Source organism: Hyperoodon ampullatus (assembly GCF_949752795.1).
Source record: "Hyperoodon ampullatus genome assembly, chromosome: 19".
Taxonomy (NCBI): domain Eukaryota; kingdom Metazoa; phylum Chordata; class Mammalia; order Artiodactyla; family Ziphiidae; genus Hyperoodon; species Hyperoodon ampullatus.
The window spans coordinates 28,616,363-28,639,405 of record NC_136932.1 but is presented as its reverse complement, the minus strand read 5'-3'; the positions used below and the strand labels follow the sequence as shown (position 1 = coordinate 28,639,405).

General features: G+C 44.1%; 1 protein-coding gene and 1 long non-coding RNA gene across 4 annotated transcripts in view; one reads left to right on the top strand and one right to left on the bottom strand.

Moving 5' to 3' along the window:
- The window catches only part of LOC307068479, a 33,758-nt gene extending 27,355 nt beyond the window's left edge, over positions 1 to 6,403 (top strand). For 2 of the 3 annotated variants that reach the window (XR_013811441.1, XR_013811442.1), the window contains 2 exons: positions 1,985 to 2,130; positions 5,994 to 6,403. This is a non-coding gene — a long non-coding RNA (uncharacterized lncRNA). Of the gene's footprint in view, positions 1 to 749; positions 864 to 1,984; positions 2,131 to 5,993 lie in introns of those variants that run through there. The other variant, XR_013811443.1, reaches the window with a different exon arrangement.
- The window catches only part of LOC307067909 (RAD52 motif-containing protein 1-like), a gene marked incomplete at both ends in the record, with an annotated part of 267,353 nt that overhangs the window by 117,160 nt on the left and 127,150 nt on the right, over positions 1 to 23,043 (bottom strand). The window lies entirely within an intron of this gene.

The window sequence follows — 23,043 nt, the reverse complement described above, 5'->3', positions numbered from 1 at the left end:
ACCTTGTTGTTTATCCACCCTATATATAATAGTTTGCTTCTACTAATCCCAAACTCCCAATCCATCCCTCCCCCCTGTCTTCCCCTTGGCAACCACAAGTCTGTTTTCTAAATCTGTGAGTCTGTTTTTGTTTGTATATAGGTTCATTTGGGTCTCATTTTAGATTCCACATATAAGTGATAGCATATGGTATTTGTCGTTCTATGACTTACTTCATTTAGTGTGATAATCTCTAGGTCCATCCATATAGCTGCAAATGGCATTACTTCATTCTGTGTTATGGCTGAGTAATATTCCATTGTATATATGTACCACATCTTCTATAGCCATTCATCTTTTGAGGGACACTCAGCTTGCTTCCATGTCTTGGCTATTGTGAATAGTGCTGCTGTGAACGCTAGGGTGCACGTATCTCTTTGAATTATAGTTTTGTCAGGATATATGCCCAGGAGTGGGATTGCTGGTTCATATGGTAATTCTATTTTTAGTTTTTTGAGGAACCTCCATACTGTTTTCCATAGTGGCTGTATCAATTTACATCGCCACCAACAGTGTAGGAGGGTTTCCTTTTCTCCACACCCCCTTCAGCATTTATTTGTAGACATCCTTTTTTTTTTTTTTTTTTTTTGCGGTACGCGGACCTCTCACTGTTGTGGCCTCTCCCGTTGCAGAGCACAGGCTCCAGACGCGCAGGCTCAGCAGCCATGGCTCACGGGCTCAGCCGCTCCGCGGCATGTGGGATCCTCCCGGACCAGAGCACGAACCCGCGTCCCCTGCATCGGCAGGCGGACTCTCAACCACTGCGCCACCAGGGAAGCCCTATTTGTAGACATTTTAATGATGGCCATTCTGACCACTATGAGGTGATAACTCACTGTAGTTTTGATTTCCATTCTCTCATAATTAGCGATGTGGAGCATCTTTTCATGTGCCTATTGGCCATCTGTATGTCTTCTTTGGAAAAATGTATATTTAGACCTCCTGCCCACTTTTTAATTTTTTTAGTTTTTGAGTTGTATCAGCTGTTTGTATACTTTAGAAATTACGCCCTTTTTGGTCACATCATTTGCAGGTATTTCCTCCCAAACAGCACAGGTGCTGGAACAACTGGATACCCACATGCAGAAGAATAAAGTTGGACCCTTACCTCCCCCCACCCCGTATACAAAATCAACACAAAATGGACCAATGGCCTAGATGTAAGAACCAAAATTTAAAAACTCATAGAAGAAAACATGAGAATAAATCTTCATGACCTTCGATTTGGTCGTGATTTCTTAGATTTGCTACCAAAAGCACAAGCAACAAAAGACAAAATAGATGAATTGGACTCCCTCAAATTGAAAAACAGTTGTGTATAAAAGGAGCAAGGAATAAGATAATCCACCATCCAAAATGGCACAAGATGTTTGCAAACCATGTATCTGATAAAAGACTGTAGCCCACCAGCCAAGCCCCGTGGTGGTCCAGTGGAGTGTCTGTGTGGCCCCTCCTGTCCTAGGTGATAAGGGGATTTCAGGCCCCACAGCACCCAGGGTGTGGACACTGGTTATCCTCAGCACCCTCAAGGAGTGAGTGCTGGATGGTTTTGAGCCCAGCTGCACTCCCATTACTGCCCTCAAAGGCTGAAGGCTTCAACATGCCTCCAGAAGGACACAGAGTATTTGCAAGTCTTTGAGACCCAAGAGGACAGTCTTCACTTTTCTGAAAAGGGCATCTTATTATTTCACAGCATGACCATTTTCAATCGGGCTCTCAGGGGTGCCCTCCCAACTTCTTTATTTCTCTGAGAGTGGCCATGGGGGTTTGGCTGTCCCCAGTCCCCACACCAGGTGACAAGGCCAGTGGGGCCAGACCCTGGTGGTCCTTAGCTTCGTTGGAGATGAACCCAGACTCTCAGCCTGCGATTGAACGTGGATGCCCCTGCTTCTCCCCATCACCGATTCTCAACTTCTCCTCTATCTCTCTTCCTCTTGCTTTTCAGTCTCAGATTTACCTCATGGTCACCACTCACAGTTCCCGCAGAGCCCAGAGATTTCTCCTTGAAGGAAAGGTTCTGGAAAATCAGAGGGATAAATAAAGAATGCAGCTGATTCCCGCCTTGTGCTGACACCCAAGAGGGTGAGGAGAGTGAGTGTTTTCTCATTAGAATTTTAAATCCTCCAAGTAATAGATCATTGGTGGGGGGGACATCTGGTGTCTTGCTGCTCATTCTAACAGTGTCATTCCTGAATTTTAATGTGGTAAATAATTTAAATCATAAATATGCTGAGGGGGAGATCCATTTAAAAAATGTTAGAGGTAACTCCAAGGGATTTACAACAAACAAGGACACAGAACCCTGTGTCCAGACACTGGCTGACAGATTCCTGAGCCGCAGTCCCCTGGAGGGCAGAGTGGCCATGACTCTCCTCCCGCCAGTGAGCCTACACAGGCACATCCCACGTGGGACCACTGCATCGCAGAATCTTAGAATGGCCAATGGCAGGCAGCTGGCTAGAGATGCGGACAAGAGAAAACTGCCCAGCAGCCTGGGACAACCCCAGGGTGAGGCCTTAGTAAGGGCCAGTGTCAGAGCCTCAGAGATAACTTGAAGAGACAGTTCAGGCTGTTAGGGACATCGTCAGAGATGTACTTAGGGACATATTCAGGGCCTTAGTTATCGACAGGATCAGGGCATTATTTAGTGACAGCTTAGACTATAAGGGACAGTGTCAGGGCCTAAGTTAGAGATAACGTGAGAGCCTTGGTTAGACAAAATTCAGGCTGTTACTTAGGGATATATTCTGGGCCTTAGAGCCAGCATCATGGCCATAATTAGAATCAGTGTCAGGGCGTTAGTTAGGGCCAAAACTAGGGTGTTAGTTAGGGAAGGAGTCAGGTCATTAGTTACAGACAGTGTCAGGGTTTTAGGTAGGGACAGCGGCAAGTCCTTAGTTAAGAAGAATGTCACGGCCTTGGTTAGGGACGGCATCAGGGCGTAGTTAGGGAAAGAGTGAGGCCATTAGGTATAGATAGACTCAGGGCCTTAGTTAGAGACAGCATCAAGTCCTTTGATAGGGATATTGTCATGGCCTCAGTTAAAGATAACTTGAGGGTCTTAGAGATAGTGTCAGGGACTTAGTTATGGACATCTTTAGGGCCTCAGTTAGAGGTAACTTGAGGGTCTTGGTAAGAGACATTTTGGGTCATTAGTGCCATGGTCAGGACCTTAGTGCCATGGTCAGGACCTTAGTGCCATCTTCAGTACATCAGTTATGGGCCGCATCAGGGCATTAATGAGGGACAGCTCATGTTATTAGGGGCCGTGTCAGGGACTGTGTCAGGGCCTTAGTTAGGGAAAGAGTGAGGCCATTAGTTAAAGACAGACTCAGGGCCTTAGTTAGAGACAGCCTCAGTCCTTAGTTAAGGAGAGTGTCAGGGCCTCAGTTAAAGATAAGTTGAGGGCCTTTGTTAAGGACAGCCTCAGGGCCTTAAAGGGATGTCCGTAAGAGTATCTTTGGGCTCTTTACCAAACTGAAACCCCCACAAAATAGAAGATTTTAGCATTCTTCATTCCAGAGAAGCTCATCAAGAGACCATCTGAGGCCAGATTAAAGGGAGTTAAGGCCCTGTACACACACTAATCCTTAGGAGCAACTGTGTCCTTAAACCATTGCTGTAAAACTCCTCACCAGATCCTCCTGCATTGGGACACACAGTTTTTGAGGGCATGAGTTTTGTGTGTCCCCCTTTGGCTGGCAAAGCAGTAAAGCTATTCTTTTCTACTTCTTCCAAACCTCTGTCTCTGAGATTTGATTTGCCACTGGTGCACAGAGGTCGAGCTTTCGGCATCAAATTTAGTACCCAATATGGGGCTGACTTGGGGATGGCCCCTGTGGATCCCGTGACTTGATTGGACACTCTATGATTTTCTCCATGCCAGCCTCTTTTGAGAGAGTGTAGGGTTGGAGAATTCCTTTAGAGGCCAGACTGCCTGGGACCCTTGCCTGGAGAGGCCAAGCCCCAGTCATACCCCATCTGCCATCCCAGCAGTTGGAACTCTGGGGCAGGAGAAGATGGCAGAAGAGGGACCACCCTAGCAACTGCCAAGGCCATCTTTGCCTTGAGGATGTTCCTCTCTTCCTCCTTCCTGGACTGCCCCGAATGTCCTACTCCAAGGGATTATTTTGGGAAACCAGAAAAGTAGCATTTGGGATGTTGTGATACCTCAGCCAGCATGTGGTAACTCCCCTAGCATGCACTCTAAGGTCCTTTTAGCCCTGTACATTTGGGGGAACTTTAGTTCCCATTTGGGTGACTTTTCATTCCAGGAAATTTCATTTGGAAGGTGCACCACTTGGACAGAGGTCACAGGCTAAGTTGAGACTTGGAAGCTGACTTGAGTCTTGTGCTGTTTGCTTTTTGGTTTCTGTTTGACTTTTGGTTCCTTTGGTTTTAGGCTTCCCTTAGTGGTGAGGATTTTGTTTTGTTCTTAGTCCGCGTATGAGTGTTCTATGGTTCAAACATAGGAAGTGCTTCTTCTTCAATTCCATCTGATAGCCAATGGGAAAAATCCTGGCAGACTGGTCAACCTGTAGTTGTAAACCTAAGACTAGGAAAAGAATGAAATTCTATTGTAATTTTGTTCGGCCAACATATGGATACATTCTTGAAAATGAGGAAAGGTGGTCTTTGAATGGTAGCCTAAATGACTGTACTACCCTTCAGCTAGAGTTATTTTGTAACTGGAAGAGAAAGACAAAAGAAGTTCCATATGTTCAAGCATTTATGAAGCTACGTAATAAACAAAGTGAGCAGCTGGGTACCAGGCTGATAGTACAAAGAGAAAAGAAAGTTACTAGAGCTGTTTGTTTCTGGATGCGGAAGAAAATAAGGGGCAAAATAAGATGGATACAGAAGGTGATGAAAATTTGTGAAAAGGAAACACTGAGAAAACAAGTTGTGCATGATCAGGATTTTCTAAAATTGGATTAAATTTAGTTGGGTAAATGGATTTTGTTGGAAGTGGGTTAGGGCAAGACTGGCTTTGGTTTCTCCCTCCAAAGTTTTCTTGGAACACTGCTTTTGATAACAGCTTGTGAGTTCCTTTCCCTGTGTCTGTGATCTGTATTTTTGTTTGAAATCTCCTTGCTTTGGTTAAGTGAATAAGTGTTTGGCCAATTCTAACAGTTCCTTTGATCTCCAGCTAACTTTGAGATGCTTTAGAAGGCCCCTGAGCCATCTCAGAGAAAAATGTTTGATTAGTATGTTAAATTACATGGAATTCCTAAAAATCTAGTATGTCCTGGTAAAATGTTATCGGTCATAATTCTAGTTATTTTTAAATGTTTCATGTAACAGCAATAATTGTTTCTTTTGGGGCTTCCCTGGTGGCGCAGTGGTTGAGAGTCCGCCTGCCGATGCAGGGGACACGGGTTCGTGTCCCGGTCCGGGAAGATCCCACGTGCCACGGAGCGGCTGGGCCCGTGAGCCATGGCCGCTGAGCCTGCGTGTCCGGAGCCTGTGCTCCACAACGGGAGAGGCCACAACAGTGAGAGGCCCACATACTGCAACAACAACAACAACAAAAAATCCTTCACGGGGCCATACTTTTTAAGAGTTTCATCACCAAGTATTAGCAAAATGAAATAATGATGATTGGTATAATAGATTCCAGTTTACCAAAAATGCAGAACCTCTCCCAGAATTCCATGGAAAGAGTTCTGTGCCATCAAGCCAAAGGGGTTTTGTCTCAAAGAGAGACAATAATAACAATCCCATGGCAGTAAGCCCTTTAGACAGCTCATGCAATAGGGTTACCCAAAAGTGCTTTGGACCAATGAATTTTAAGAACAAGAAAAATATAAACTGCATTAATAGAGTGTAGGCTTGTGTGTGAAAGGCATAGTATATCTTTAAGTATTTTTTTTTCTTATTACAGAAGAAGTTACTATTTGGGACTTCACTAAGGAAACACATTAATCTCTTTTCTATTTTATTTCCACCTGTAGAGTTTTCAGATTGCTTTCCCCACAGGTCCGTGGGCAGCAAATAAACCCACCCATGCCGAAGCGGCAGCTGAAAGTCCTAAATGGTTTGGTCAGTAACAGCCAGGAGCTGAGAACGCTCTGTGCCAGGAGAGCCTGCGTGGTTGACAAAGCCATTAGTAGCCCTTCCCTGATGCAGAGCGTCATCGTCATGCTTTATCCAATTACTCAGAATATATCAGAAGCAAGGTGCCAGTGCTATTTTACGAAGAATTAGAATCCTAAACTACAAGTTAAAAGGCTGTTCTCTGGTTTACTCTCTTCCATGTGGAGGGTTGGCTGAGGCCATGGAAGTGAATGTGGTCTGCTTACCTGGTTTCAAATGTAGCTTCAGACAAAAATAAAGATACTCATTTGTGGAAAACATGAATGTTTATACTTTTCAGTGACTCATCTTTGCCATCCTTCCAAAAGCTCACTACATTTAAGCAATGTTAGCTACATTGTCATAGTTATATAAAAGGTAACTAAGATTAAGAGATCAGCTTCAGGGTTCGTGTGGGGAGGAATGATGCCTATGTATGGATGGTCACATTTTTAAGTGGAAGAATTATGAAGGGGAACTATAACTTTCATGTCTTATCCAAACAGAGGTTTCTGCTGACATCAATAGAACTCTTATTTTACTAGCAATGCAGTTGAGCACATATATTAACACTAAAAGGGTTATATTGTATTTTACTTGATTGAAAGGAAAAAGGGGACAGCACTGCTTTGCACCCATTAACAATGTGATATCAAAATGGAAACATACATCTTTTAGGATGAAATCTAATAAATAATCGAGAACCACTGTGATGCCTGACACTTTACTACCAAATACTCACATCTAGCAGTTTTTATATTGTCTAACAGAAGATAAACATATACCCAAAAAATAGACCTGAATTCACCTAGATTTGAGATATAAATTCATCTTCTCTTTGCTAATTAAAGGGAAAGAACAAGGTATTTCTTACCTGCACATGATTTCGTGTGTGAGCAAGGCTCGGCACATTTCTGGGTTCTTGTCTTGGCCTTCAATATACTATGGCCTGTAAACAAAGGCACGATATGAGCTAAGAATGGAACCAAGTAGCAGAGGACTAACTACCACAATCGAGTTCTTGACCATTCACCACTGCTGCAAGGCCAACTAGCTTTCAGAGCCAAAGGCCTCACTGGGCTGATTGTTTTAAGACAGTTGTTAAGGATCAACCCAAATTGAGTGGAAGGGGATATGTGCCTCTCTGTCCCATCAACCACCTTATTATAACACACATCTTTGGATCCTTGTATGAGATGGGCTTCTGTCGTCAAGACAACCACAATTCTCTCTTCAATTCAGAATAAAAATAAATCAAACCAACTGGGAAGGAAAAACCCAGAAGGCTTAGCAGATTGAGATACTAGTGACTTAAAATATAGAAAAGCACATGGATTTTATTTTTAAGTGATTCGTATTTGTTGCCTCATTTTACTACTTCCAACTCCAACATGTAATATTCTAGGGGTAAGTAGCAGAAAACAATTGAGGGTATGGTTATGAGTCCACTCACTGTCTTGCTATGCTTCATCAATGGGGAAATCCTTCCTGCCTACAGGTTGAAAACATGTGCTCTCTGGGGTGTATAACCACGCAAACAGTAATACTGGCCCGCATATGCTGGGGGAAGGGCAGGGTTGGGCGGGGAGTTAAGCCATAGTTATCTCCCTCAACTAAGAAGAATTACATCTGACTCTCAAACTTTGGAGTCCCAAACCACCTCACCAGCCAAGATGTTTTTAGTAATATGTGTACAAACATGTTACATAAGGTCACTGGAAGTTTCCTTGAGACCTCTGCTTACTGGAAGATCTACATGTTAATACCTGGGCCAGAGAAAAGCTCACAGCTATGGGTAGAGCAGTGCTCTGCATGGGGATACATTTTAACTAAACAATGTAGCACTGCATAATACTAATATAACACAGCTTCAAATTGTTAATAAAATTACTTTCACACATTCAGATAACTCTCAATTTCTTGGTGACGAAACTACTTAAATTAACCAGAGACTATCCTTTTTTTAGGACACACAAAAACTGCAGGAACTAACTTATAGTTGTCCGGAATGTGCTTGTTTATGAACCTGAGACTTTTAGAACTGTAAATGATGGAGGACAGCTTATGACACTATGTGTGCAGACCCTCAGAGCAGGCTCTTGCTTTGTTACCTAACTCCATTACAAAACAAAAATTGCAACAAATTAAAAAATGAGAAAAAGTACCTGTATAAGGAGAAAATATTTCTCTACCACTGGCCCATCAAAAGTATTTTTTATGGTTAGCCTGTTATAACCCTATATTTTTTAATGTTTCATTTTGCCATAATTTTAGATGTATAGAAAAGTTGTAAGGATATATAAAGAATTCCAAGATACTCTTTACCCAGATGCCTCAAGTGTTTACATTTTAGTAAATTTGCTTTATTCTTCTTTCTTTCTCTATTTTCTTTTCCTGAGCCATTTATTAGTTAACTGCAGACATGCCCTAAATACTTCAGAATGTATTTCCTTAAAACAAGGAATTCTCTTACATAACCATAGCGCAATTATCTGAATCAGAAAATTAACATTGATACAATACAATAATCAACACCTGAGATTCACCAAATACCCAATAATGTCCTTTATAGCAAACAACAACAAAACCAATACCAATCACAGCATTCAGTTGTCATATCTCCTTAAAAAAGGAATATTCCTGAGTCTTTGTATTTCATGATATTGACATTTTTGAAGAATACAGGCCATTTTGTAGAACATCCTCATTTTGGATTTGTCTAATGTTTCCTCAGGCTTAGACTAAAGTTATGTAATTCAGGGCCAGAATACCACAGACATGATGCTGAGTTCTTCTCCCTGTATGACATCACACTGTCAACTCGTTCCACTAATGCCAGTAAACTCTGACCATTTGGTTAAGGGGGTACCTGCCACCCATCAGAGAGCACAGCCAGCTTTGTGTACTGTAAAGTTACTACTTGAAGTAATTCATAACTATCTTCTGGGGAAATCATCTAGATTATGTTCACATCGTATTATGACTTAAATTTTCACCCATTAGTTTTAGCATGCACTGATGATGCATTCCTGCAATCTTAAAAGACCTTTTAAATACCCAAGAAGTTGCTTTACTCAAGAAAATGCATTAAGTAAATTGAAAATGTTTTAAAAACCAAAACTTACATCTGCCTGCTTTATTTACTGCAATCACTGCTTTAAAAAATCAAAGAAACACTGTAAATAACTGATTAGATCTCATACATGGTGCTAAAAAATTCTGTCATGCATTTCTGCAAAATCCTAATATCACTACATGTTTTGTATGTTCTCTTAATACCCCTGAAAACCTCTGGTTCAACTTTAGTTTTCTGTCATGCTAAACTAATACAAGTAACTTGGTAAATGAAATTCACAGGTATTAATGGGGTTTTCCTTCCTGTTTTAAAAAAAAAATGGTTTTGGGAGGAGAAAAGAGTATCAATTACATCAGACCTTCTCATTTTGAGTCTTTCTAGATAATACCAATATTATTTTTTGCTGAGGCTGCTGGTTCCACTGAAATCAGTGGGCCCGTGATGATACTCAATTAAAGATATGCTGCAGGGGGCTTCCCTGGTGGCTCATTGGTTGAGAGTCCGCCTGACAATGCAGGGGACACGGGTTCGTGCCCCGGTCCAGGAAGATCCCACATGCCGTGGAGCAGCTAGGCCCGTGAGTCATGGCTGCTGAGCCTGCTCAACTGGAGCCTGTGCTCCGCAACAGAGAGGCCACAACAGTGAGAGGCCCGCGTATCCCCCCCCCAAAAAAAAAACATATGCTGTAGTGAAAATATGTTGACGATCCCCCCAAAGAGTAGATGATCCATGGTCTCCCAGGTATTCCATGTTTTTGTCTTTGGTGACTGAACATCATTCGTTGAAGGCCCAGGGCCTCCGTAATACATCTCTACCAAATGTCAACCTGCCACTTCGCTTCTGGCAGCAGAGTCAAAATGGAGAATCTTTCTGTACATCAAGCATAGAAAAATGAAAGCATGAGTTTGGATTTGCTCAGAAATAGTTAAACTCTGGGGACGGAAGGAAGCATGAAGTTTCTTCTGTTCCTTTTCTTGGGGCCTCAGCAGAACAATACTTTTCAGCACATAAACACAAAGAAGTGCTTGCTGCTTCTGTGACTTCTGAGATAAAAACAAGTGAAACAGAGAGTCTTTCCTCTCTCCTAAGGAGTAGAACTAAAATCCTGGAAACAGAGTAATAATCTAGAACCTCAGTGTAATAGAGTTAGCTATACAGTGAAACTCCGTCCAAGGCAGCTCCACCTCCAACCTCGCCTAAGGAGTTTTTGTTACAGAAAAAGCTTGTTAAAACACACAGACACACACACACACACCACACACACATACCACACTATCATATAAAAGTATGGTCCAAGAAATCGACATTCTGATGAGATCCAACATGGGACAACAGGATAAATCTATTTTGATGAATGTCTCCAATGTAGAGTGTCAACAATAAAACAGACTTTTTAAAAATGTCAACAAGTTCTCCCTCCAGCTTTCACACACATCAAATCTCTACCGTGTACATTTAGTACACACGTCGAGACTGGTTCACAGTTCAGCAAATGCAGACTCCGAGCCTAAAAGGAAAGGGGTCCTCTAACACCAGCTTAGGGAGAAGTTTCTGCTTGTTTTCCCAATTTAATATATGCCTCTGTGGGGTGTGAATGAAGTTCGTTGAGGCCGGATCAGTAGGGAGATCACAGAAGCATATAAACAGCATTGACTACTTTAAGTGAAACGATTTTAACAGACAGCTGGTTTAGGACCTAGACAATGGAACACCAAGAAGAAGGCTTATCTTCATCCTCCATAGTAAGTCATACTTCTGCTCACTGGGAGGAAGGTAAGTCTGCCGTGAGAGTGACAAAAACAACAGTGGTTTAAAGAAATCAGCGTGTTCATCAGGAAGGAGTAAGGATGGGAGGCCTGTTACAGAGATGGGCAGGAGGGGGAGAGGAAGCATATCAAATGTATTATTTAAATAAATGAATTGATGGTGAAGCAAGTTGAGGTTTTAACCTAAGAAACGACAACAACAACAACAAAATACAATATCAAATAGAAAACGACATTTACATTAATCCTGCCAATGCAAATAAATCCCTTAAGGTGGCAGGAATGCTTGTACAGGAAAAAAAGTAAAAAAATACACAGCACGAACTTCATCTCAACTTTAAAAACAGTGAAATTGATAAACAAGTTGTCAAAACTTGACATATTTGGAGCAGATTTATTCTGATATACTAGCCTCAATGTTCTCCTCTAATGAGCATAATGAAAATGTCACAATTATTTTTAATACTCTGTTGACTTTCTGATTGAGGGGTTTTTCAAGAATAATTTTTTATAATTAACAAAAATGAAGGAAAAAATAGGAATTGTTAAACTTTCACATTCTTACACAATAGTGCCAGAAGGTTTGCTGTGAGAGGATGAAATGCCATCAGTTTCAAATGCCCAATTACACACTAACCTATACCATCTTTGAAAAGAAATCAATCTTTGAAAAGAAATCAATCAATAGAAAAAATCTGCCTCTGTTGCCAGTGTTTTAGAAGGCATCTTGTGAAATGTGGTTCATCTCCACCTTTCGAAAATATCACTGGGTCTTAAAAGTTAATTGAAACTTACTATGGATAAAGACCACATAGTAAAACAAAAAATACATGGTGAACTTACACAGGGATCACACTTCAATGGCACGCCGAAAGAAATACAGAGAATTGAGCACAGTTTTCTTTGTTTACTTTTCAAATAATTTTAACTCTTTGTGCTCCATGCAAAAATAAAGTGGACAAAGAGAATACTTTTGACTTTGGTTCATTAAAATCTGAAAGGTTTTTAGGAACAAAGTGTTTTCATTAGGAGTCTTCCTTGGTTTACAAACCAACAATCGGAGACTTGTCATCATTAATTTAGAAAGACAGAAAGAATGAAAGGAAAGAAAGGAAGAAAGGGAGGGAAGAAGGAAGGAAAGGAGGAAGGAAGACAGGTAGATATGTAACCTATAACTAACAAAAACTCCTAATTTTCCATTTAAATCAAAACAGTAACCTTGAAAATACATCACTCTTTTTTCCAAATACAGTATAAAACGCCAAACCTAATTTGTCACCTTAAAGAATACATTCATGAATGTACAAAGTATCTCCTTCAACCAGAAGTAAAGTGTCCTCTAAATACAGACTGTCAACACGACTTTGGCAGCAAGTCACCAAGAATCAAAACTAATAAAAAAATATGAACACCTACATTATCAACATGCTGTAATATTAATCATTACTTTCAACCACCAAGTTCCACTGCTTGTCATTAAAAAAAAAAAAAAAGTGTTAACTAATGCAGTTCGAGAAATTTCCAATAGGTGAGGGAGCCTTAGTGAAAAATTAACCTGTGCCAAAGAAAACACTACAAATTTGACGTTTCATAAACAACTGTGTGAAACAGCAATCCAAAATTAATAGCGAAATAAAAAATTATTTTGCTTCAATTAGCAGCTTGGCTACTAGTGAACAAATTACAAAGATGTAATTTAAGCTCAGCAGCTAAGCAGGCCTGTTTGCAGAACTGAATTAGGAAAGTTGCATAGGAATATCATATTCAGTATGCTGTTCAGTTACATCACAGCCCTGAATAACAAGAGAATGTGTACCAAAAGCAGTTAGCTTCAGAATGCATCTTTTGTGTCTGAAATAAAATCTCTCATATTATTCAAACACCAAGATAAAAACTGAATCATTCTAACAATATCATACAATATTTCTTTCTAGCAGTAATAAAAGATATTTCACTCATATGATAACTACATTTACATCTATATTAGTAGATACAACTGGCTTTGTCAACTCAATGGGGTAATAATAGTAATAATAAAAGCAGCTAATTTATTAAGCACTTAATGTATGCTAGTCACTGTTCTAAGCATTTTCCATGTATGAATTCATTTAATTTTCACAACTGAGCTTCCAGGTATGTGCTGCCATTACTTCAATTAGTTTCCAAATGCTTACATAGTTTAATAACTAAGACCAAATCATTCTTGCTCAACAACTATATAAACAATTCCCCAACATCCAGACACTCCTTCATTCCTCTCAGCAATATAAGACACAAGAACAGATTATCTGTGTAGTCATACAAATTCGATAAATTCACCACTACTAATATGTTCGTTTTTAATGTTGTTCAAACATTCACATGGAAACAGCTCTAGTGTAAATATCCCCAAACAAATGGCTGTATATTATCCAGGAGGGAGCAGTTGGACCGCCAGACTGGGAAAGTACTAGGCCATCTGGCTCTGGCAATCTCTCCAAAACCATCAGCTTTGTTTTCACCCCCAGACTCCAAACAACACATTTTCCACTGTGATGAGTTTACATTTATTTTCCCAAACACAGGTCCTGATCATGCATAAAAATTCCAAACTTCTTCATTCTTCTATGTGCAAGGAAATTCAAATCACCTGCATTTTTTTTTTTTTTTTTTTGTGGTACGCGGGCCTCTCACTGTTGTGGCCTCTCCCGTTGTGGAGCACAGGCTCCAGATGTGCAGGCTCAGCGGCCATGGTTCACGGGCCCAGCCACTCCGGGATATGTGGGATCTTCCCGGACTGGGGCACGAACCCGTGTCCCCTGCATCGGCAGGCAGATTCACAACCACTGCACCACCAGGGAAGCCCTCACCTGCATTTTTGACATGTTACCAAAGAAGAGAGACAGATGCTAAAATATGGCTTCTAACTATAAACTTGCTGTGTCATTTTTTGTTTGTTTGTTTCCCCAAATATACGAAAGAACCTCTCTGCTGGCCTAGGTGAATTCCTTAGGAACATACTGATACACTAAAAATGTGCTTATCGGGGTTCCCTGGTGGCGCAGTGGTTGAGAGTCCGCCTGCCGATGCAGGGGATGCGGGTTCGTGCCCCGGTCTGTGAAGATCCCACATGCCACGGAGCGGCTGGGGCCGTGAGCCATGGCTGCTGGACCTACGCGTCCGGAGTCTGTGCTCCGCAATGGGAGAGGCCACAACAGTGGGAGGCCCACGTACCGCAAAAAAAAAAAAAAAAAAAAAGTGCTTATCTACCAATGAAGAACCATGAACAGAAAGGGCTGTTAATCAAATCTATGTAGCTGTGGCAGGATATGATGAAACAATCAATAGGAGAAAATGCACTTGCATCAATAACTTAAAGTACCAGGAACATCAAAACAAATATATAAAGATTAGCTGGAAAGAGAACTATGACAGCAGTTCTGATTATTGTACCTTAGACTTCCCACTGTGCTGGGACTTTTTAGGGGTCCCCTCACAATATCACCTACCTTCAAATCCATACACACAAGGATTATGTGACTTATTATTTTTCCCTTTCCAAAAAAGAGCTGTGGTTTGGGGGCAGGGAACGTTTTGTTTTTGATAGCTTTATGGAATTTGGTACTCTCTCATTGAATTATAAAAATGTCCCTTTCTTCAAAGCAAGATGGTAAGAGGGCAGATAAGTTAAAGTTTTTTTTTTAAAAAAAACTATTTAAAGATAACTCACTGAAGCAATCACAGAATGTAATTATATCTCAGATACTACAGGAAAATCTGAACTGAGGCACATTAAAACTCAGACCTCTCCCACTAAGTTCATTTGAGCTTCTGCAGTAGATACTGTTTCCAGATGCAACAGCCATAAACTTCTGGATCCTACAGGCCTTTCTGCATGCTCACTAATGGAATACCAAAAACAGCAATGACAAAAAAAAAAAAAAAAACCCTATTTTTAGTCCAGCTAAACTTGGTTTTGAAAAACCCCTCCCAAAAGCAAGCTTCTTATTTTCTAGTTGGTGGACAAATATTTTAAATATAATTATATCCTTAGTGTTTTATAAGAAAAGCATAGGGATAAGAGGGCTCAGATCCTTACACATTCACTTCTAATAAAGCTTTCCCTTTCCTGGTAGAGTCCAAAATTAAGAGTCATTACCCCAAATAGTGTAATGAGACACTTTGAAAAGGTGTGAAATACTGTGTCCTACCAATACATCTTGGTTGATTGAGTACATTTCTGTTTGATCTCAATGCTGCTAACTCCACCCAAGATCACAAACATTCTATGAAACTATAAAGTGCACAGCTAGTTTTGAATTTTGCTTGCCAAAGATTCCCTTCAAGTTTTAACCCCAACTTGTGAGTCAAAGATATGACATCACATACATAAAGCTGCATCTCTGACGTGAAAAATGTTATGATAAATAAGCAGCTAAGAGACACTTGAACTATGCTTAGCTATTCCCACTGAAATTTATGATGTTATTAGAACTCATCAATCACTGAAATTATTCCATTCTGCACTCTAAATATCAAAATCCTGAGTCAATCTACCTGGAAGAATTTCACAAGGGGAAAAAAAAAGTAACTGTTTAATCAGTCACCTTCTGTCAAGACTTACTTTTGATTGAAGGGGTCACTGCACACTTAAATCAAAAATTTAAGAAATTTAAAAATCAGACTTGGCATTTAATTATCACAGAATAATTTCAAGCTAGATGAGAATCCACTGTTTTACTCATCAAAGCTAAAACGTAATAATTGTGTCACAGCTAAGGAAAGTCATGCTCTTCACGCTGATCTGCTTTTTGAAGACTACTGTATTAGCTGTGTACACAAGAAGCTAACCTACTTCCCAAACTCTTACAGCACAGAATCAAGGAACAAGCAACTGGATAACGGGCAGGGATTGCCTTTCAAAGTAAAAGCTACAGAGAAGGCATTAGACAACTATTATGAGCATTAGACAACTATTATGAAAGCAAACAGGTACGCCTGGAAAAAATCTTTTTTCTTGATATTTTTAGACTAAATTCAGATAATTACTAAGCCTTTTGTTCAGCTCACTCCCCACCAAAATATATAATTGCCTACATTTATAATTTTAACTTTCAGTGAGATGTCACAGTATGGCAAGTAACTCTCTTATACCTGCTGCTACTACACTGTATCTTATTCTGGCCCCATCTCCACCACGATAGAATTTATGAAACCGTGCAGTCAAAGAATGCCTTAAGCTATAGTTTTCCTTAAGCTCTATGACCTTGTTAGTAAAATGATATTAGATGTATTGCTTTATAAGAATCAAGATTATTCTTCCTCCTTAGAAGAGTGTGTAAAGTCGGTTCATCTCATAATGGGAAGATCAATTCTTGTGGCACTTTTGGTTTACGGGGTCTAAAATAAAGTTTTGAGAGAAGGTATCACGTCAAACATGTCCTAATTTTGTGTTCCTTACAACTGTCCACTTGCATCAATAACTTAAAGTACCAGGAACATCAAAACAAATATATAAAGATTAGCTGGAAAGAGAACTACAACAGCAGTTCTGATTATCGTACCTTAGACTTCCCATTGTGCTGGAAGTTTTTAGGGGTCCCCTCCTAAATAGGGGTCCCCTTCGTAGAGTTGCCGATAATTTAATATTTAAGTGGCCAATGTTTCACAAGCAGACAAGTCTTACATACTGGTTTGTGGGGACTTTTTATTCTTTAAAAAATAAACTCTAATCAGTACCTAAGGAACATGTATTAGAAGCCATACTTTCCCTCTCCCCCTCCCAGCTTTTCTTTCCTCTGATGGGAATGGCAGGAAAAGGTATCCAGGGTATCAAAGACAATTTTTTAAAGACAAAACTCCACTTAAGACATTTTTGTTTTGATATCATTTGTTTTAAAAATTACTGAAATCAGGCTCTTGCATTTTTTTGCTTGGCAGGAAAAAAATTTAACAAAATACAGAGCGTCCAAATCAAAGGGAATTATCCTATGTAATGATCAAAACCAGTATAGTAATAATAATAAAAAACAATAATAATACCAAAAGTATAAATGTGCGTTTACTCTGAACAATCAACTAAGAAATAAAACAGAGCTTCAAGAAAGTCAAATATTTTAGGCTAATAACTTGAAATAGATCTCAAGAGATATGTATTTATCATTTTAAAAAATACATGTCATACCCTCATGTTTTTCACTTGTTTCAAAATGAAATATGAAGGTAATAATTACAATTAGCTGTTATTAAATTGGTTCCTGCTGAGTAGATTTAAAAACTCCCAACAGGTTATTAATGTGCATTTGGTACAACATATTTAAGCTATGGGTATCTAAAAATAATTTTTAAATATGCATGTATACTCTAATTTGAAACCTTCCAAGCCAGCATCTATGAAAACTACACCCCTTATTTTAAAGGGAATCTTTTAAAACCTCCATCAAGCAAACCAGTCTTAACCCTCTCACTGAATTGGTGGTTAGTACACAATGGGTAACTTTTCTCTTTGTTCTGATTTCTGTCCCCCACCCAATAAAACTGTCTTCTTTTTGTTTTTTGTTTTTTGCGGTACGCGGGCCTCCCACTGCCGTGGCCTCTCCTGCCGCAGAGCACAGGCTGCGGACGCGCAGGCCCAGCGGCCATAGCTCACGGGCCCAGCCGCTCCGCGGCACGTGGGATCCTCCCGGACCGGGGCACGAACCCGCGTCCCCCGCATCGGCAGGCGGACTCCCAACCACTGCGCCACCAGAGAAGCCCAAAACTGTCTTCTTTTTTGTCACGAAATCCTCCAACTACCTAACCAGATATTTAATTCCTAAACTTTTTCTTGAAAAGAAAAAATGTTCATGCGCCTCGTAAAAACGTCAGACCTCTTTTCTGACTCGGCTCATAACTGTGTCTTTTAAACCATATCTCACCTTTAATGTATACCGCTCGGCGCCCGCGTGTTGGAAGCGTAAGAAAATGCCGTCTATGTACCTTTAAGAGCACAAGCTCGCTCACGCTGCCTGGCTTCTTGCCAAACTTGGAGGCAAAAGCAGGGGGATATGTGCAAGATATCTTCTGACAATTGTCGCTCCATCTTCCAGCACTACCACCACCACCATCTCTTCTCTAAAAAATGTGTAGAGTGGGTCAAGCACGCTCTCAGACCACCTCACCGTTCCTGGGGAAGCTGCTTTTGCCCCTCACCCGCTTCCTCTACCTCTGGCCCCCGGGGGAGGCCCTGAGGGTTTGGGTTTCACAAGTTCAGCCCGGTCTGCACCAGGGTCTCTGGGCAACTTTGCGCCCCCTGGGGCCCCCCGGCCAGGTCAAAGGAAGTTCAGCCCGTACTCTCCCCGTGCAGCAACCCGTAGTCTCAAATCGCAAGGTCTGAAGTTCCCTTGAGAAGAAGGGGCCGCCCAGCCATCTCCCGCGCGGCGAGTCAACGTGCTTTGGGGCGCTTGCAAGGCTGCGCTAAGAGCGCGGTCCGCCCTGGCATTGAGAGTTCGAGTCCCAGCCCTCCCGCTAAGGAGTAGCCGGCTTCTTGACTCTCCCAAATTTCGCGACCGTAGTCACCCCCGCAGCGCGAATTTAAGAAAGTCACTTGTTTTGTCACGGAGTCAATGAGGCGAACGTAGAAATCCCGCTGCGTCCTCATTCCTGGGGGAGGGACGGGGGATAGGGGAACGAAGGAGAATTAAGTGAGAGAGGATCTGCAGGAAACAAAGAATGGGGCTCCGAGGCTGATGGAAGGCCGACTGTCCCAGAGAAGCACAGCCAGGACCCCCTTCCCCAGTTTCCGGACGAGGGCCTCTGGCCCAGCCCGAGCGCATTTGGAAGGCAGCTCCGCCCCCAAGCACAGCAGCTGGGAACCGGGCGGACCACCCCTCCGCCCGGGTTCTCTCCCTTCCCACGGCTGGAGTCCCTCTGCGTGCTCTTGGGAGCCACCAAGGCCCTGACCGCTCTCGCCCGCTGAACGCAAGGGACCTGGGCATGAAATCTATGCTAAGCCGAGGAACCCGGCCTTAGGACGGGGAAGAAGAAAGAAAGCGGCCCAGCGGGGCCGAGGCGCCACACCTGGGCCCAGGTACGCGCTCGCTAATGCGGCCGCCCTCGAGCCACTCAGGGCCTCCTCAGGTGAAGCCTCTTCGGGCAAAACTTAGGAGAGGCCGGTTTACCCCGAGGATGGCGGACGACTGAGCTTTGCTCCGGGTCCTCGTCCACCTGAAGCTTCCCGCGCCCCCCACCCTTGCCCGGAGCCCCGGGGTGCCGGCGCAGCCCCGACGGGAGCCTCAGCACTGCTGTGGGGGAGCTGGAGCCGGTGGTGAATCCCGTTATTGGTCTTTTCGCTGCTGGCGTCCTGGGTCGCAGCAGGAAGCAAAGACACTAGAGGTGCAGGAGGGAGGTCGGTGTGAGCTAGTGGACCGACTTCGAGGCAACTTTCCCCAAGCGCGGACCCCTGGCCTGGGAGCCAGACAGGCCCGGGAGCAGCAGAAATTGCGACCAACTGGGATCCCTCTGCCGCCCAGAGCCCCTTACTGCTCCAACTTTCCAAAAAACTCCGTGGGGTGCGCACGGGCGATCCCGTTCCTAGGGCCTGGGAGCTCGAGCCCGCGCCAGCAGAGGCAGGAGCTGCACGTGGTCGCGCGGTCGAGGGCGGATTCATCCCGGCGCCCTTGACTCTGGAGTGCGAAGCCGGCCTCGCCTCTCTCCATCTTTCGGGACTCAGCACGAACTTTTTTGGAGCAAAACCTCAGGAACGAGGAGCCCGCGTTCGCCCGGAACGGGAAGCGGCTTGGGGGACCGCGAGCGGGGCGTGTTACGGATGCTTCGCCTTCGCGGGGGAGCGCGCCTCCCGAGGCGCCTGGGCCTGCTCCCCGGCCGGGGGCGAGGGGCAGCGGCGCTGCACCCACTTACTTTTTCCTTCTCCACGAACCCCGCAAAGGCTGCCCCCTCGATCTCCGCGGGCTGGCCCTGTCTGTCGTAGAGGGCCAGGACGAAGTGGAAGAAGTTGGATTTCTGCAGATTGGAAGGTGGCTGCTTCTGAAAGTGAGCCCGGGCCAGACCCACCCCGCTGCGGCCAAAGACGCAGTTAGACGGCTCAGCGGGACAACACCCGCGACCCCTTGTCACCCCTTACACACGCGCGAACCCTCAAATACCCGCCTCCTCTGCCCCCAAAACGCCCCATGGGGCCCCTACACACACCCTCAGGCGCCCCGGGCCCAGCCGGCGACAGGACATGCGTGCTGTCGCCTGGCCATTCCTCCCCGCCGAGGACGTGCGCGCCCCCCGAGCCAGACGAAGAGGTGTGAAAGTTTTGTTTGGGTTTTGAGCAAGAGACAAAACGCTGTACGCGTTTACTCCGACCTGACGCGCACTGCGTGGGGAGGAAGAAAAGTAGCGGTGGATGAGGGGACACGCGATCGTGGAACAAAGCCGGTCGTTTACAACTTAGGGGGAGAGTGGGCATGGGAGTTGGTTCTCGACACCCCCTTGAATCTCCCGTGCGCAGGTGCGAATGGATGGGGAACAAGGTCAGCTCCTCGCTGCAGCAGCCATCCTCCGGGAAACCTCATGCGCCCCCTGCCGCCCCTGCCCAGCCTCGGGTGCCCGGCCTCGGGGAGCCGTCTGTCCCGTCCCCCCGCCCAGAAAAAAGCATGTGGAGACAAAGGATCTGCGGGTGGAACTCAGAGCAGTCAGGAGTGGTCGCTGTGGGAAAGGGAATTGGGGATTTTAAAAAAAGACCTGTCCTGACAAAGGTTCGCTGTTCCGCAGAAATCCTCACACCCTTTCCAGAAATCCTATGGATAAGGGCTGACGGTTGAGCGCGCCCTCCCGGGGGGTGAAGCCTGGGGCGCCGGGGGCACAGGGCGGCCACTGACAGCCCACCCTGGCCAACACAAGGGCGCGCACACACACACACGCGTGCACACACACACACACACACACACCCTTTCATTTCTAGCCCAGTTACCCAACTCACTCTCACTACCAACTACCCCCATTTTTATTATCATCGGGGATGGGAACAGTGTTGTGGACACTTGTCCCCAGCCCGGAGAAGATGAGGGTGATGTAATTAGTCATCTTCATTCTTCCCCTTCCGCCCTCTCTGGGCCGGAGAGAGCACGGAGCCACTAGATCTCCCATTCCCCCAAGCCCAGCAGGTGGCCTAAAAAAAGAGGGGGGGCGACCATATATCTCACTTGGGACCAGGAGTCCCCAGAAAGGGTACTGAGGGTGCCCAGGAAAGTTCCCCCAGGTCCATCTCCAAAAGCAGTGCCTCTAGGCCATACAGCCTAGCATCCAGGAGCTGAGAGTGGCAGAGGGGCTAGAAGGGGCCATGGTCCTAGACGGTGGGGAAGACTTTTAGGAGACATCAGAATTAAAGTTAGGAGTTGCTGTTCTTCGGGTGGACCAAGAAAAACTGAAAGCTAAAGGGAGAGGGAGGGAGAACCAGAGAGGAGAAATAAGAGATGATTCTAGGGGGACATGGAAAGAGAAAAGGGGAGAAAAAGGAGTTAAGAGAAGGAAAAAGAGGAAAGAGAAAGAAAGAGTGAAGAAAGAAGAGGAAGGAAAGAAGGAAGAGGGAAGGAGAAGAAAGGGGGAAAGAAAGGAAGTAAAGAAAGGAGGAAGAAAGGAAGGAAGGAAAAGGAGGAAGAAAAGAAGGGGGAAGTAAGGGAGGAAAGGAAGGAGAAGGAAAGTTTTTAAAGAAGGGGAAAAGGAAAGAAAGAAAGGAGGAAGGAAAAGAAGAACGAAGAGAGAGGAAGGAGGAAGAAAGAAATAGAGAAGAAAAGGCAAGGAAAAGAAAGAAAGAAAGAAAGAAAAAGAACAGAAAAAATAGGAAAGGAAAGGAAAAGGAAGGAAAGAAAGAAAAGACAAGGGCTTCCCTGGTTGCGCAGTGGTTGGGAGTCCGCCTGCCGCTGCAGGGGACGCGGGTTCGTGACCCAGTCCGGGAAGATCCCACATGCCGCGGAGCGGCTGGGCCCGTGAGCCATGGCCGCTGAGCCTGCGCGTCCGGAGCCTGTGCTCCGCAACGGGAGAGGCCACAACAGTGAGAGGCCCGCGTACCGCAAAAAAAAAAAAAAAAGAAAAGAAAAGACAGGTGGCCTGAAAAGAAACAGCAATCACACAAAAACACAGATATCCAACATCATACTGGTGAGATGCCTCTTCAGGCTTGAAACAAAATGAAAACAGTTACAGACCAGGCATAACCCGAAGGAAAAAAAAAAAAGGAGAGAGAAAAGGAAGGGAAAATCCAATAAAAAGACCAAAATTTAAAAAACAGAGATGTATGCTTGGCTGTTGGGGATTGTTTGGTTGGTTAATTTTTGGTTTGGGTGCTTTTCTTTTTCTTTTTCTTTTTGTAATGATCACAGGCCAGTGGAAGACAGGAGGGGCTGGAGTTTCCTCTTGTAGAGGTACCGTTCACTTGAAGAAGCAGGAAGAAAAAATAAACCAACCCTGATGGCAATTTAAGAAACAATAGACTCAACTCGTGCTGCCGGCTTTGCTACTTCAAGTGTCATTTTCCACTACCAGGCAAGTTTTTCCTCTCTCTCCCTTTTTTTGTTTTTTGTTTTCCTCCTTCTCTCCCAACCAAAGATGTTTCTTTCCTTTCAGTGCGTATAGATGAGGAGGACGCTGGTTGCCCCAGACAGATAAACCAGAGAGGGAGAGTGGGGTGGGGAAAGGGGGGAGGGTAGGGAAAGACAGAGAGGAAAGGAGAGGTGAGGGAGAGAGAGAGGCGGACCCTACTGAACGGAGATTCTGTTTTCTCTTTGCTAAAATAGAAGTGATTTGCAGGCTTTCCCTATGGAATCCAGTTTGACTCTCCGCGGAGCTAAACACAAGCACACTAACCCCAAGGGGAGGAGGCGGGGCCCGCGTGGCAAGGGCCCGCCCCTTCATTTGCATTACGCCATCCTTCCGCCTCGCCTCAGCCAATCGCAGCGCAGGAGCCTGCCGGCTCTTAGCGCAGGGTCACCCTCCCTCGTTAACATCCCTCTATGGCTGGCGCAGGGAGCCGGCCAAAGTTCCTCTCAAAGTGGCGCGCGAAGGATCGCTTAGTACCCGTGTCCGAGCTGGAGAGGAGCGGGGCTGAGCTGGGCAGAGCCGGGC